This window comes from Lutra lutra, chromosome X, assembly GCF_902655055.1.
Source record: "Lutra lutra chromosome X, mLutLut1.2, whole genome shotgun sequence".
In the NCBI taxonomy this organism is placed as follows: domain Eukaryota; kingdom Metazoa; phylum Chordata; class Mammalia; order Carnivora; family Mustelidae; genus Lutra; species Lutra lutra.
Window position 1 is genome coordinate 11350338 of NC_062296.1, and position 14843 is coordinate 11365180.

Genomic DNA, 14843 nt, shown 5'->3' on the forward strand with positions numbered 1-14843 from the left:
TGCCTACCTGTGATCTCTATCTGTCAAATAAATAAAAATTAAAAAAAAAAAGCCTATGTGGTAGGCAGGAAAAAAGAGTATAGTGTATCACCTGGAACATGTAAATGCTCATTAAGTGAGAGCTATTAATTATTCTATCATCATTTATTATATTCTTCTGACAAATTTTGTTTGTCAGGTTTAAAATCAACCCAGGCCAAATGATTAATTACTGGGAAGGAATTAAATATGACTAATAAACCTTAATGATTGATGGACTGATCTTTGAAGTCAAACAATCATGGATCTTTTATTACTAACATATGACCCTGAGCATACTAGCTTCTAAGTTTCCTCATCTCTAAGCTGCAGGTAATAACAGCACCTGCCTCATATAAATATTGTTAAGAATAAATGAAATAAAGTATGTGCTAAGGGCAGCACAGTGACTGGAATATAATAATTCTCAGCAAAAATTAGGTCTCCCTATCTCAAGCAAACTTCCCAGATGTTTTAATTCCCCGAAAAGATACTTCAAATATTTATATGCTACCAATTTTTATTTTAAATGTCAAACTTTTCCTGGAAAGTGCTTCCAATAATGGTTCACTGCTTAATATTGTCAACTGCCAAAATGTCAATTATTCCAAAAGGCTATATTCTTATTCTCACTGTCCTGTATTGGTAACTTGTTGATGGATGCAAGTCACTAATTTTCATTGAGTTTACAGGTATTTTTCATTTTAATCAACCACTGGTGCATCTTCACCATTCTTTTAGCTACCAGAAAGAAAATCATTTATTGAAAAGTCAATGGAATAAATGTGATTCAATGAATACGGTTGCCAATGTTAGAAATGAAAACTACTCCCAGCTAATTCAAGATTGTGCTATTGTGAAGTCTTCCACTCCCAAGGTTTTTTTTTTTTCCAGATTTACTCAAAATCAGTGACCTTAAATAACTAAAGAAAAAATAAAACAAGATGTTAACATGTCAAGATGTGCTTGGAAATCAATACACAGTTGCTCTTAATATAAAGAAAGGAAGACAAAACCTCCACAAAATCCCTGATAGAACAAATCATGTTCTTTGCTCTAGGGATTAAAGAGAAGAGCAATTTTGTCACAACTATATATCATCTATCCAGATGTGTGACTTTTTTCAAATCTATGAAATCTGCAAATTCCATTCTATAAACCTGAAACACAAAACACTGAATTTAAAGATAACCATATGTACTTTTGTAATCAAGCTTAAATTACACTACAGTGGAATAAAATATATTTTTATGCCTTACAACTTTATTCAGAAATTCAGCAAAGGAATTGGCTATAAAAGTCTCAGTCTTCATTTATAGCTTCCAAAGTTATGCTTTTGTTCTGGAATTTTAACTATTTTAAACTAACTTAACAGAAACATTAACAAAAGCAAAATACACATTATAGGCTATTTCCGGGAAAGGTATGCCCTTCTGCAAGTCTCTACACAGGGAATGGCACATGTCAAGTTCACTGCTTTTTTGCCAAGGTGTGAGTATGCAACAGGCCAGTATGAGAATTTAAATCCTCAGAAGAAATATGATGCTACTTTTGAGAACAACTTTACCTGAAGATCACAGAGACTGTTCCTAGGAGGAAAACCTCTTCTAAGTTTCACTCTGGTCTGCACAAATCAATAGCATTATTTCTGCCCACTCTTCCTGTCCCCAGTTTAATTCATAGGGGCACACTCATGGCCTTAGATTCACCCTACTTTCTCCTCGGTGTTGTCTGCTCTAAAATGCTTCTGTATGTTCTCTTGCTGGGCTATGCCAAGGTCAATGCCACATAGATAGCTTCTCTCTCAGAGTCCTCAGGGTTATCTCATCCTACCCCATCATGAGGCCATTTCCTTGAACATTTTCTTCATCTTAATAGGTAATGTCATCACAACAAACATTTATTGAGCTTTTACCATGCACCAGATCCTGTTTTAAGCACTTCACATGCATTACCTTAACTGATCCCCCAACAATCCTAAAAAGTAGGTTATATTATAAGCTCTACTTTACCATTTTACTGAATGTATGGAAATGTTTCTCTTTCATTAGTGTCAAATGTAATGAGGAAAAAGTATATATAAAGTAATGTGTCAATAATTATTCCAATTGATTCCAGTAAAATTAGAACATCTTTCCTAAATTAATTGATCATATGTATTTTTTTAGGAGTTACCTAATCAAATCTTTGCACATTTTCCTACTGGGACATTATATAGTCCTTATTGTTTCCTAAAAAAAACTTTACATATTAATCAATTCTTGCATGACACATGTATCCCTTTTTTTCTGGTTATTTACCTTTTATTTTATATATATATTTTAAAGATTTTATTTATTTATTTGACAGAGATCACAAGTTGGCAGAGGCAGACGGGGGGGCAGGGGTGGGGGAAGCAGGTTCCCAGCTGAGCAGAGAGCCCGATATGAAGCTCAATCCCAGGACCCTGAGATCATGACCTGAGCCGAAGGCAGAGGCTCAACCCACTGAGCCACCCAGGTGCCCCTTATATATGCTTTTATATAGAGAAGTTTTGATTATTTTTATGCAGGAAGAGCCTTGTATTTTTGAAGCACACTTAATCCACAATGAGAATAATAATAGTAAAGCTAAAATATCAATAATGTTGATAATAACAGTATCAATAGATTTCTACATTCCTATTTTACTTTCACAGCCCTTGTGGACAATGGTAATGGTAGAAAGAACAATTTAATTAGCAGGCCCTAGAATTACACTGATTACATGTTACTTTACATAGGAAACTAAAAGGAATTTCTGCCTTTTTCCAATTCAAGTTCCCTTGCAGAGTTTAATGTCAAAAGATAGAACAGGCGAGACAACATATATTTCTAACCATATAATTTCCACTAGCTTAAACCAAGTAAATGGATAAAAAGGTAAGTCAACAGTGGCCAAAATCTCTCTCTGGAGTCAGCAGACTCAAGTTCATTCTTCGATATAGAACACCAATTGTGTTCCTGCTAGCTTCACTGTTTAGTCAATAGTATAAATCCTACCATAATTCCTCCCACTGTCTTTCCCCAAAATGGAATTAACTTGACCAACTGCTACTCTGCTTCTTACTATTCTTTATTTCCAGGAATAACAAATTTTTCTGTAAAGGAAAGGATAGTAAATAGTTTAGTTGCTTCTAAACTTCCTCTCCTCCTCCTTTTCCAGCTCCTCCTTCTACTCTTGCTCTTCTTTTTCAAATCACATTTGTCTTGATGTAATGGCATGAGATTTTAGAAAGTGGAACATGAATAAGAATAGAAACATTATTTTTTAGTGGCCCATTTCTGTTTGCCCCCAGAATCATGTGTTCCCTGCTTTTATTGGCACCCCTGATTGGATGTGATCTGGCAGTGCTGTCTGGTGTCGACATAGACCTGCTTGAGAGAGTTGATTGTATGTGTCTCTTCATAATTTTGTGTGTGATGACAGTATGTTGGTAGGCTGAAAATAGCCACAGTGGGAGTATTTGCTCCATGGAATTAGGCAAATGCTATAAATCAAGTGTATCAGTTTGCCTGCGCTGCTGTAACAAGTATTGAAAACTAGGTGGTTTAATTAATAGAAAGTGATTTTCTCACAGTTCTGTACTCCCATGTAGACTGCAGCATTATTTACAACAGCCAAGATATAGAAACAATCCAAGTGTCCATTGAAAGATGAATAAAGATAATTATATATATAAACTGAAAATATAAATATATAATTAAAATATATATAATGGAATACTATTCAGCCTTAAAGAAGAAGGGAATCTTTCCTTTTGCAACATGGATGAACCTGAAGTAAATAAGCCAGACTGAGAAAGATGAATACTTCACAATCTCAACTACATGTGGAATCTACGAGTCAAACTCATAGTAACAAAGTGTAGAAGGGTGGTCACCAGAGGCTAGGGGATGGTGGTTTTGGAGAAATGTTGGTCAAAGGGTATAAACTTTCAGTTATGAGTAAGTTTTAGAGCTCTAACACACAGCATGGTGACTATAGTATTGTATGCTTAAAATTTGCTACAAGAAAAGATCTCGAGTGTTCTCACCATACACCAAAAAATGGTAACTATTTGAGGTGATGCATATGTTAATTAGCTTGATTGTAGTGATCATTTCACAATGTGTATATATACCAAAAATCACATTGTTCACCTTACATGTATAAAATTTTCATCTGTCAATCATGCCTCAATAAAGCGGGAGAAAAAGTACAGCTTTTCAATATAAATGAAGTATTTTTAAAAAATAGAAAATGTAGAACTAATCAATAAAATTCCCCCACAAGGTTAGAAAGGATTACTAAGAATACATTGCATATGTCTCATCAAAAGGCCTCAGAAGGGATGCCTGGGTGGCTCAGTTGGTTAAGCGGCTGCCTTCGGCTCAGGTCATGATCCCAACATCTTGAGATCGAGTCCCACATCGGGCTCCTTGCTTGGCAGGGAGCCTGCTTCGCCCTCTGCCTCTGCCTGCCACTCTGTCTGCCTGTGCTCATTCTCTCTCTCTCTCTGACTAATAAATAAATAAAATCTTTAAAAAAAAGGCCTCAGAAAAGATGACTAAAATGTCTATGAGAGTTAAGTAGTTGATGACCCTTCACACATATCTGACTTCAGTTTAGAAAGTACACAGATTTAATCAATACTTTTCAGTTATTATTAAAATTAAATTTATTAACTGTGAATAGCAATAATGACATACAGGAGTAGATCCACCTGAATCCAAAGCAGATCAAGCCATCTATCCTACAAACCTAAATGAATTCACAAAAAATAAATCAGTGAAACTGGTAAATTAGTGCCTATCAATGGATTTTTTAAAAAATTTTAGCCAATTACTTCGATATCACATTGATCACAAGCTAAGTCTCTAACATATGCTGAGTAGACTAAAACAGGCCACAACTGGCAAGGGATGGACATGGGCAGACCTTATTCACAGCTAAGTTGGTTTTTTTCAGAAATAGTGACTGAGCAGAGTCATGTAAGCTGATTATGGCAACAGAGTGCCTAAAGTAACTGCCGGGATAAAATGAAGGCTTCACTTTGCCCTTCAGAGCCACAGGGCATTTGATTTCTGAAAATAGCCCTGAAGGTATAAGATAGACACTGTGAAAGTTCTGGAGTCATACTCAGATAACTAGAAGCATTTTACCCTTTCTCTTTATGTTGTTTAGAAATACAAGACAACTCACATTTCTGCTGTAATGCCATTCATTTGGTCCACCAATCCATTAGCATATTTTAGGAATATTCTTTTTCTTGTGTAAAAAGCTAAGATAACAACTTCCATAGCTAGATAGATGGGGACTGGTTTGTTATATAATCTAGTTGGTCAAATATGGTTTGGTTATGGTCATTAGCAAAACAAGCATGAGCATACTCAACGTGGTTTCTTTTCTTTTCTTTGTTTTCTTTTTTTTTTTTTTTTTAATTCCGGAATGGCACTTAGTGAATGCGCCAAAATGCTTTACCAACTCTGCTCATTTCAGTCATTAAGAATGATCACCAAAGAAATTTCTAGGCTCTCTTTTTCTGAGGACTGTAAGCCTCACAAAGAAGTCAATAGAAATTGTGTTGCTTTCTGTCTTATCCTACTTCCTTAAGAGTTTTTGGCAGTTATTGATAATTGACAAACAATTATATGTCATAACAATATAAACTTTGCATAAATGGATCAATTATTTAAGCAAGCATTCAGTAATCATTGAATGAATGCTTGCTTTGCTGTCATCATCATGGGAAAGTTTTCTGTCATCTTTAGAGCCACCCTTAAGCTCTAGGTTTCTTTCATAAATTAAAAAAAATGTTCAGGGTGCCCAGGTGGCTCAGTCATTAAGCGTCTGCCTTTGGCTCCGGTCATGATCTCAGGGTCCTGGGATGGAGCCCCACATTGGGCAACCTGCTGGGCAGGAAGTCTGCTTCTCCCTCTCCCACTCCCCTTCTCACTGTGTCTCTCTCTGTCAAATAAATAAAATCTTTTAAAAAATGTTCACACTTATTAAGGTATAACTGATATATGAAAAGTAACCACACACATCTAATGTGTAAAATTTGATAAGTTTAGACAATACATACATCTGTGATAGCATCACCACAATCAAGGTAATGTTCCCTTGTTTATACAGAGGACATGAAAAACAAAAGCAAAGAGGTAGGTATTTACCTTATCATAGAGGTATTAAGTCTAACAAAATAAATTACAATGTAAACTCGGAAATTGTCCCTATCATAATATATTTGGGAAAAGAAAATACACAGTAAGTTGGTCAAAGGAAGTTAAATTGTAAGGCATTTAAAGATAAGGTCAAATGCAATTTCTCTTTTTAATAGGATGTATTTTTAAATTTTTAATTATTATTTTAATAAGGCATTTTCTTTCAAAATACTTGGGATATAATTTTCATTTGCATCTAAATAGGATGTATTAATAGGGTATTGTTTTGTTCAAAATTTTTTGTTCACTCAGGGCTTGCTGATAAGTGATTCCAACTTCCATCTCCAAAGAGATTAATCACATTTAATGTGTTCACTGGCACAGAGACATGCCTAAAGCAAGTAGGTGGAAAGTGATTGTGCCAATGTCATTGGAATGTGTTTTTGCCAAGCTCTGAATGTTATTACTTAATGGCAATTCTAAGACAGATGATATATGTGTTTCATCTGAAGAAATTTCTTTCTCTCAACTTAAAATAATTAAATATGTAGTCAAGTCTGTTTCCATATGTACACAGTTAAGTAGATTTCTTGAATTCCTGTATCCATTATGAACCCAGGTCCACTCTGCAATGTATTTTTTTCAATTTTGGGAAAACAGACATATGACTTCATGGTATGCTATCCTAACCCCCTATTAGTGATTATGGTAGATAGAACAAGGGTTGGCCAAAGATTTTCATGTCCTAATTCCCAGGAACTGTTAGGTATTTTAACTTACATCATAAAAGGGACTTTACAGGTATAATTTAGTTAAGAATTTTGAGATGGGGATATTATCCTGAATTATCCAGGTGGGACTGATATAATTGCAAGGGTCCTTAATGCGGACAAAGAAGGAAGAAGGGTAAGAACCAGTGAGATGGCATCATAACAAATACTCCACCAGCCTTTGCTAGCTTTGTGAAAGAGGGCCACAAGTCAAGGAATGTGAGAAGTGTCCAGAAGCTAGAAAACAGCTTCTTCCTGAGAAACCTTCCAGAAAGGAATATAGGCCTGCTGACATTTTGATTTTAGCCAGTTGAACCCCAGTTTGTACTTCTGAACTCCAAAAGTGTAAGATAATAGATTTGTGGAGAATGTAGATGGTAAAGAATAAAGATGGTATTGTATGTGTTTTCTGTAACAAGTCCTAGGCAACATGATTGTCAACCAACTAGTGATGCTATTTTGACGAATCAGAAGAGACAATAAAGCTGTGATAAGATGTTAACACTTCTAGTCAGGTAAAAAAAAAAAAAAAACACCTAAACCATTATTTCTGACTAGATTTAGGGAAGCAATGGTTTGAAGTGCTGTAGAGTGAGCCTTTAATTCATCAGCACCAAAATAATACATTTAATGGAGAATTTTCCAGCAAGAGAAAAAGAAACTTTGTGGAAAGGAGCTTCCCTAGAGGCCGTAGTATATTGTAGTAAACTTAACAGCTCAGATTAGCTGAATTCAGCTCAAACTGCATAAACAATTGCACAAAAATCAAGCATGATATAACTCAAAATCAATATATTCCTTTTTCACTACAAAGAAATGGTAGATATGATAACAGGAATTTATATGCCCAATCTGAGCTAAGAATGAAATCAACATTTTTTTAAAGATTTTATTTATTTAGTTTACACAGAGAGAGAGATCACAAGTAGGCGGAGAGGCAGGCAGAGAGAGAGAGAGAGAAGAGGAAGTAGGCTCCCCATTGAGCAGAGAGCCCGATGCGGGGCTTGATCCCAGGACCCCAGGATCATGACCTGAGCCGAAGGCAGAAGCTTTAACCCACTGAGCCACTCAGGTGCTCCAAAATCAACATTTCTTTATATGTATCTAGAAAGTCTTCATGGAGGAGGGAAGAAGCGTAATGCAGCAGGCTATAAGGAGGGCATCATAACCATTACAGGTGTGACCAGACAAAGTCACAGAGGGAGGAATGGAATGAATACCATCAAAAAGGTGAAAGGGCAAAGAAACCTAAAGTTTTGAGATATGAATCCATTCAGATTTTCTGGATCTATGAGAAGATGTTATTACCTTTTAGGCCTCAGATAGCAATGAGGTCATATACTGACAATCCTAAGAGAGATATTAACCTGGAAATGCATGCACACTGAATCCCATCATGTAAATGAGATGCTGTCTCCCAATCCCCCCAAATATATTCATTCTTAACTTATTCTTAAGTTAACAATAGATATCCAATATCGTAGTTGAAGAAATAAACCTTAACTATCTCTCTAAAGAATTTCTCTTAAGAATTCCTCCAAGCTATCCTCTAAAGAAGATTATAATGAATTTGGGGATCTCATTGGTAGTAAACCCATTCAAAATGTCAAAGAGATAATGTAATATGCTTGATTTATGTTCAAAGTAGGAAAGTGTCTGACTAGACAAAGGGTAGTCAAATGGAAAGAGCATCAGGCTACAATGTGGGAGACCTGGGTTTTAGTTCTGACACTGCCACCCCCTGACTATAGAATCTTCAATAAATCACTTCCCCTCTTTGGGTCTCAGTTTATGTATCTTGAAATTAAGAGGGATTTAAAGAAGTTGAAGAAAGGTATATTTGGAGAAAATATACTTCCACTAGTTCATCTTTTAGTCATGACAGATACTCATAATGGATCATGGCACCCTTTTTCCTAAACCTGGATGAAGCCTCACAGTTCCAACTCAACAATCCAGGCAGCTGCTACCAGACCATCAGAGTTAACATGCAAGGTGAAACATATTCCCCTCCTTGTAAATGATCTCCAAAATGCCTTCTATTTCCAAGAATTTATGTCTCTGTATTTTTTTAATTTCAGATTGCTGTCTTAGCTATTGAAAAAAAAAGCTTGTAAGAATGGATATTCTTCTGCAATTTCGTTGACTCACTTCTAAGAGTTTCTTTATAAGTTCTTATGAAACTCAGGCGCAGATAAAGATTTTGTGTTAAAATGAACATGGCTTATAGGGTTATTATGTTAACAAAAAAGAAGCTACAGTGAACCATGTGTTAGGTAATTGTTTGATGTTGGTGTATCTGGCCTTCATCTACTGAAAGTAGATAGAAATTGAACAATAAGCATAATGACGACCTGTGAAAGAAACAAATTGTGTATGGAAGGCTAAAATTCAGTTAAACTATAATGTTATCTAGAAGCAGGAAGAAAAGATGTCCAAGAAATGAGGAAACAATCCTATGTGTTGGAAAGGGCACAGGCTCTAAAATCAGGCAGACACAGATTAAAAAACAAAAACAAAACTAAAACAGTTCTGACACTTGAGTTCTGTGCAAACTTAGGCAAGTCACTGAACTTCTTTAAGTCTGTCTTCATATATAGAAGTGTATGTAATAACTACCTCAGGGGGTTGCTATGAAATTTAAATGAGATGAGTTTATTAAGGCCAGTGAGAACATCCAGCAAATCACTTGTTATGTAGTAAGTGCTCAATAAATGTCAATTTCCTTCCTTCTTTCCTTCCTTCTAAAGAGAAAACATGATTTGCAGAACCTTTCCTTATGCCAAAGCCAATTTATAAAGTCTATTGCATTCTTACTTCCTGAGGTGACTTTTTAAAATTTTGAAATAATTTTTAGAAACTAATTTTTGTTGTAAAGAAATCACTGTCAGATTAACTGCTGCCTATAGAGTAGTTCGGCATATTTATCTCAAGGTGGAGATTAAAAATTGGAATAGGAGGACATGTTGTAGTTCAGCTCTGAGAAAGTCTGATTGAACTGGGATTTTCTGATTAGGTTGGTAACATAAAAATGTTATTTAGTAGAATATAAAATCACTGGTAGTGGTTCTACATCAAGCTGAATTTAAATATTCACATAATAGTGTATATTAACTGGCTCAGCTGGGACAGAGGTTTGAAAACTGTGGCTTGCAGTCCTTCTGGGTCAGATGGTCAGAGGAGGAGAGAGGCAAAAGAGCTAGCCCTAGAGGAGCAGCACCATTACAGGCTGTGCCACATTGTGGGCCAACAAGACCACTGGGAGCTTCCAGAATACACCTTGCGGTCTTAAAGTTTACTATGCAAATGCAGGAACATAACTAAAGAACACAAAATAATGCAAAATCATGAAATCCTTCATCTCTTGAAAGGAATAGGAATGAAAATATACAATATCAAGACCTTTGAACCCCACAAGCCTATATTCCCTAGGGCAACATAGCCTGTACTAAATACAATCTCATTAGGATGCCTATAGAAACATGATTGTTGTTTTCACTCCTGCTCCCATCTCAACCCACTTTGTCTTTGGCATCTGTACTTGCAGAGTCAAATATTGTTGTGTGTTTCGCATAACTGAGTATATTTTCTGGAAAGTTAATAGGACTTAATCTCTTAGAAAATGGGTAAGTTGTGAAAAAAATCATTTCCGTCTATGGAAAAATAACAGGGAATTGTCACTTAAAGGACTTCCTATACATAAATGTAAAGTTTGATGAGGTTCCTTTATTTTTTAAAATTTTTAAATTATTATTTTTTATTATGTTAGTCACCATACCGTACATCATTAGTTTTTGATGTAGTGTTCCAAGATTCATTGTTTGTGTATAACACCCAGTCAGTGCTCCACGCAATACGTGCCCTCCTTAATACCCATCACCAGGCCAACCCATCCCCCCCACATCCCTCCCCTCTAAAACCTTCAGTTTGTTTCCCCAGAGTCCACAGTCTCTCACAGTTCGTCTCTTCCTCTGATTTTCACCCCTTTATTTTCCCCTTCCTTCTCCCAATGTCCTCCATGTTCTTCTTTATATTCCACAAGTAAGTGAAACCATATGGTAATTGACTTTCTCTGCTTGACTTATTTCACTTAGCAAATCTCTACAATCTCTTAAGTTACAGATATACAACTTACAAAGAACTGAAAATAAAAAATGGCAGATGAGCAACACAGAGGAGTAGTGCTCTTACAATTGACATGTTTCTTACCCTTCATGTGATGGAAGATATTATCCTGACACTATTATATTCCCTTCAAACTCCTACAAAGAGAACTATGTTACTGGAAGGGAGAGATGTTCTGGGCTATGAGACAGGTATACAGCATAAATGTATAAAATATCTTCCCCTAAGTCACCTTGGGGCATAAACTATTTAACCTCTATTAAGGCTAGCAGCTAGCCTCAAGATCCAGTCCCACAGAGGATTGTATTCAAAGGAACAATAGTATATTATAGTTGGAGATTATAGGAAACTCCCCTATTTAAAAAAATTATATCTTTTTAAGTGCATTTATTATTTACCCCTTTCAAAATCATTTACTGATTGTCAGCAATGTGGTGCTCATTATGCTAGAAAATGCTGATACAATGTTGTACAAAAACAGATTTGTTTCTTATGGACCTTATCATCTGATTGGCAAAATATATACTAATTATATGTATGCATTCATCAGATATGTATACACTAATATATTAGCATATATTAATCATATATGTGTATATATTACATCTTCTACATAACGGAATACTATTCAGTCATGAAAAATAAGGAAATCCTGCCATTTGCAAAAAACCTAGGTGGACATGAAGGATATCATGCTACATGAAATAAGCCAGACAGAGAAAGACAAATACTATATGATCTCATTTACATGTGGAATCTAAAAATAAAAAGTTAAGCTCAGAAGCAGAGAGTAGAATAGTGGTTACCAGGGGCTGCTGAGGTGGGGGGAAGTGGGGAGATATTGATCAAAAGGTACAAAGTTGTAATTATGTCAGATGAATAAACACAGAGAGCTAGTGTAGAGGCATGATGACCTTAGTTAACAAATACTGTATTGAACTCAAAATACACTAAGAGGGTAGAAGTAATATGTTTTTAGATTGACTGTAGTAATCATTTCACTATGTATATGTATATCAAATCATCATGTTGTAAACTTTAAATTATATATAAACTTTAGTAACAAATATGTAAATAAATGAAGAATAAAAACATAAAGGGTCAAAAATAATTTCTCCATGTTAAGGTCTATTGTGGAGATGATGGTCCATTTTGTTCTGTCTTTAGGAAACACAGTTCAAAAGGCAATGGGCTATTTCACCACATAGGTAGTTATCTTCTCTGTGTACCTGTGGGACCAAATGAGCTGATCTTCATTCTCATAGCACCCTGTACATTTTCCTTATGTTACTTATCACAGATACAATCAAATATTTCTTTCTTTCTCAATGTTTGTTTTAAAGTATCTACCCTGACAGATTTTAAACTCCATAAAGTCAGCAAATATGCTTCATTTACCATTGTATGCCTAGTGCCTAGCAAAATGCCCAATAATGTCCTAATAAATGTTCCATAACTCTGTGTAGAGAGTAAAGACTTGAGGGAAGGAAGAAAAGAATCTAAGAAGGAAGGAAAGAAAGAAACAAGAAAGAAAGATGGAGGAAAGGAAGTAGATATAAAAGTTATATAGATAGTGCACTGTGACTTATGGGTGAATAGGTTACTAGTAATCAACCATTTTAACCTCTAAAAAATCAACTTACATGGCAATGCATAGCATCTATAGGACAGTCACATTCTCTTCTAATATGTAGAATGGATGTATGGACTATAATTTGTTTGTGGAAGTTTGGAACCACTTTGGTTTTCCTATACTATAACCTCTGTTTCCAAATGACTCCTGTTTTTTTTTTTTTTTTTTTTTTTTACAGGGATAGCCTGTCCAGAAGTCTTCAATGTATGCATATCATATGCAATCCATAGTGCTGCTCAAACACCTGAGTTATTCTTGACCCCTTTCTCTTCCTTGTCATACATTTCCAGTTCATTATCAATTTGTCAATGTTGCTTCCTTGATACCTTTTGAATCTGCATTTCTGTTGGTCATCACTGTTTGCAAGTCTACCCTAATCTATCTCTCCTTTGGTAAATGGAAATAACCTCCCAACAGATCTCTCCGATTCTACTCCAGATCCTTCAGTTCACTTTCTCTGCTGCAACTAGATGGTTTCAGAACACCAACATGAGCAGGAGAACTGCATGCTCAAAGAGTGACTCACCACTCTTAAAAACCAAACTTCTCAGTGAGTTCCTAGTGCCCTACATGGTGCTGCCCCCTTCCCACTCCTGCCTCCTCTCGTAGCACTCTTAGCCTCACCCTTGCACTCCATCACCCTAGCCTGATTTGAGTGCCTTTCATGTATCATTCTACACGGCCTGTTCCCACATATGTAGGCCCTTTACCTAATCGAGGCCTATTCATGTTTTGGGTTTCAGCTAAAGCAAGATTTCTTCAAAGAAGTTTCCCTGGTCAATCTCGCCCCCTAGTAGGTCCAGTTCCTTCATAATATATCCATTAGCCATGTCCTTGACGTGAATAACATTGTTCTCAGATTGGAATGATACACTTACTTATGTGAAGTAAAATATATATTTTGCCAACTAGAAGATAAAGTCCATGAGGCCCATGTCTGGTATTGTTCCACATTTTATCAACATTACCTAGGGAAATGAGTAGCACAGAGCTAATGATCAACAAATATTTTTGAAAGAGGTAAATAATAAGTGCACTCAAGGAGGTGTGGTTTTCTTTTTAATATCCTCATAAATATAAGGGAATTTTCTATAATTCTATTTTCAACCTAAAGATAAAGACTCAGGTTTAATGTTTTAGTTAACATTCTCTATGACTTAAAAAAAAATAATAACATCACTATTGTCCTTGGTGACAGTTTCTTTTTATGAAAAAATATTGAAACATTAGAGTTGTATTATAACTTTGTGATGAAACCAAATTTATATGCTCTACATCTTGATCTCATGATCAAATCACCTTTCATTTGAATAATGAAATGTCTCCATGAAGCCAAGGATTTTTTTCTGTGTTCAAATGCCTGCCTATGGGAGAATGCTGCAAGTACCTATTCAAATGATATCAAAGGGTTAGGGGAGATGATAGGCTATATTAAGAAATTGATTCACTGATCTATTTTGATAGAAAATGTCCTCCGAAACTGTTTTTACACTTAAAAGCATTGGGTCAGCCTTAACAGCCACAAAGCACCTTAAATGCTATTATTTAAAAAATTGTGATCTCTCTCAGGCTCCCCTTGGCTAAAACAACAAGGAGAATGGATTTCTTTATTTCATGACACATACTGTATCTTGTTCTTATTCTTTTTTCTCCCCCTTTCTTATTCTTAAATGATAGGAAACATGAAGGTTCATTCATGATGGTAGGAAAAAGGTGTGGATCCTACTAGTACTGAATGATCGTTGCTTGGGGCTTAGCCAAGAAAGAGCCAAAGCAAATGAAACTACAACACAGGACATAAAACACATTCAGGATACAATATTCACAAGAAAAAAGTCAAATAGTTTTGGGCTCTTAATATTAAAACAAAATGTCAAAAAGAAGTAAAATAAATAAAAATTTCTCTAGTCTTTTTAAATGAACATGAGTTCTACCATCCCTACAGTTCTTATTTGGGGACAGAAGATTTCAAACTTGCATTCACTTGATTTTGGAATGATTTTTTTTTTTTTACTTCTAAAAGGCCTTATTTTGAAAGTATGAAACTTATTTACAGTTACCTTCTTCATCTCTTTCCACATCTATCCCTTGGCCCACCTGTCAGAAAAGACTATTCATGATCCTTTTCTATTC

At 35.4% G+C, this 14843-nt stretch overlaps 1 long non-coding RNA gene across 1 annotated transcript in view; it reads right to left on the minus strand.

The window, feature by feature from the left end:
- Nucleotides 1-542: 542 nt before the first annotated feature.
- The window catches only part of LOC125092375 (uncharacterized), a 172304-nt gene continuing 158003 nt past the window's right edge, over nt 543-14843 (minus strand). The window contains exon 4 of the long non-coding RNA XR_007124887.1: nt 543-759. This is a non-coding gene — a long non-coding RNA (uncharacterized LOC125092375). The remainder of the gene's footprint in view (nt 760-14843) is intronic.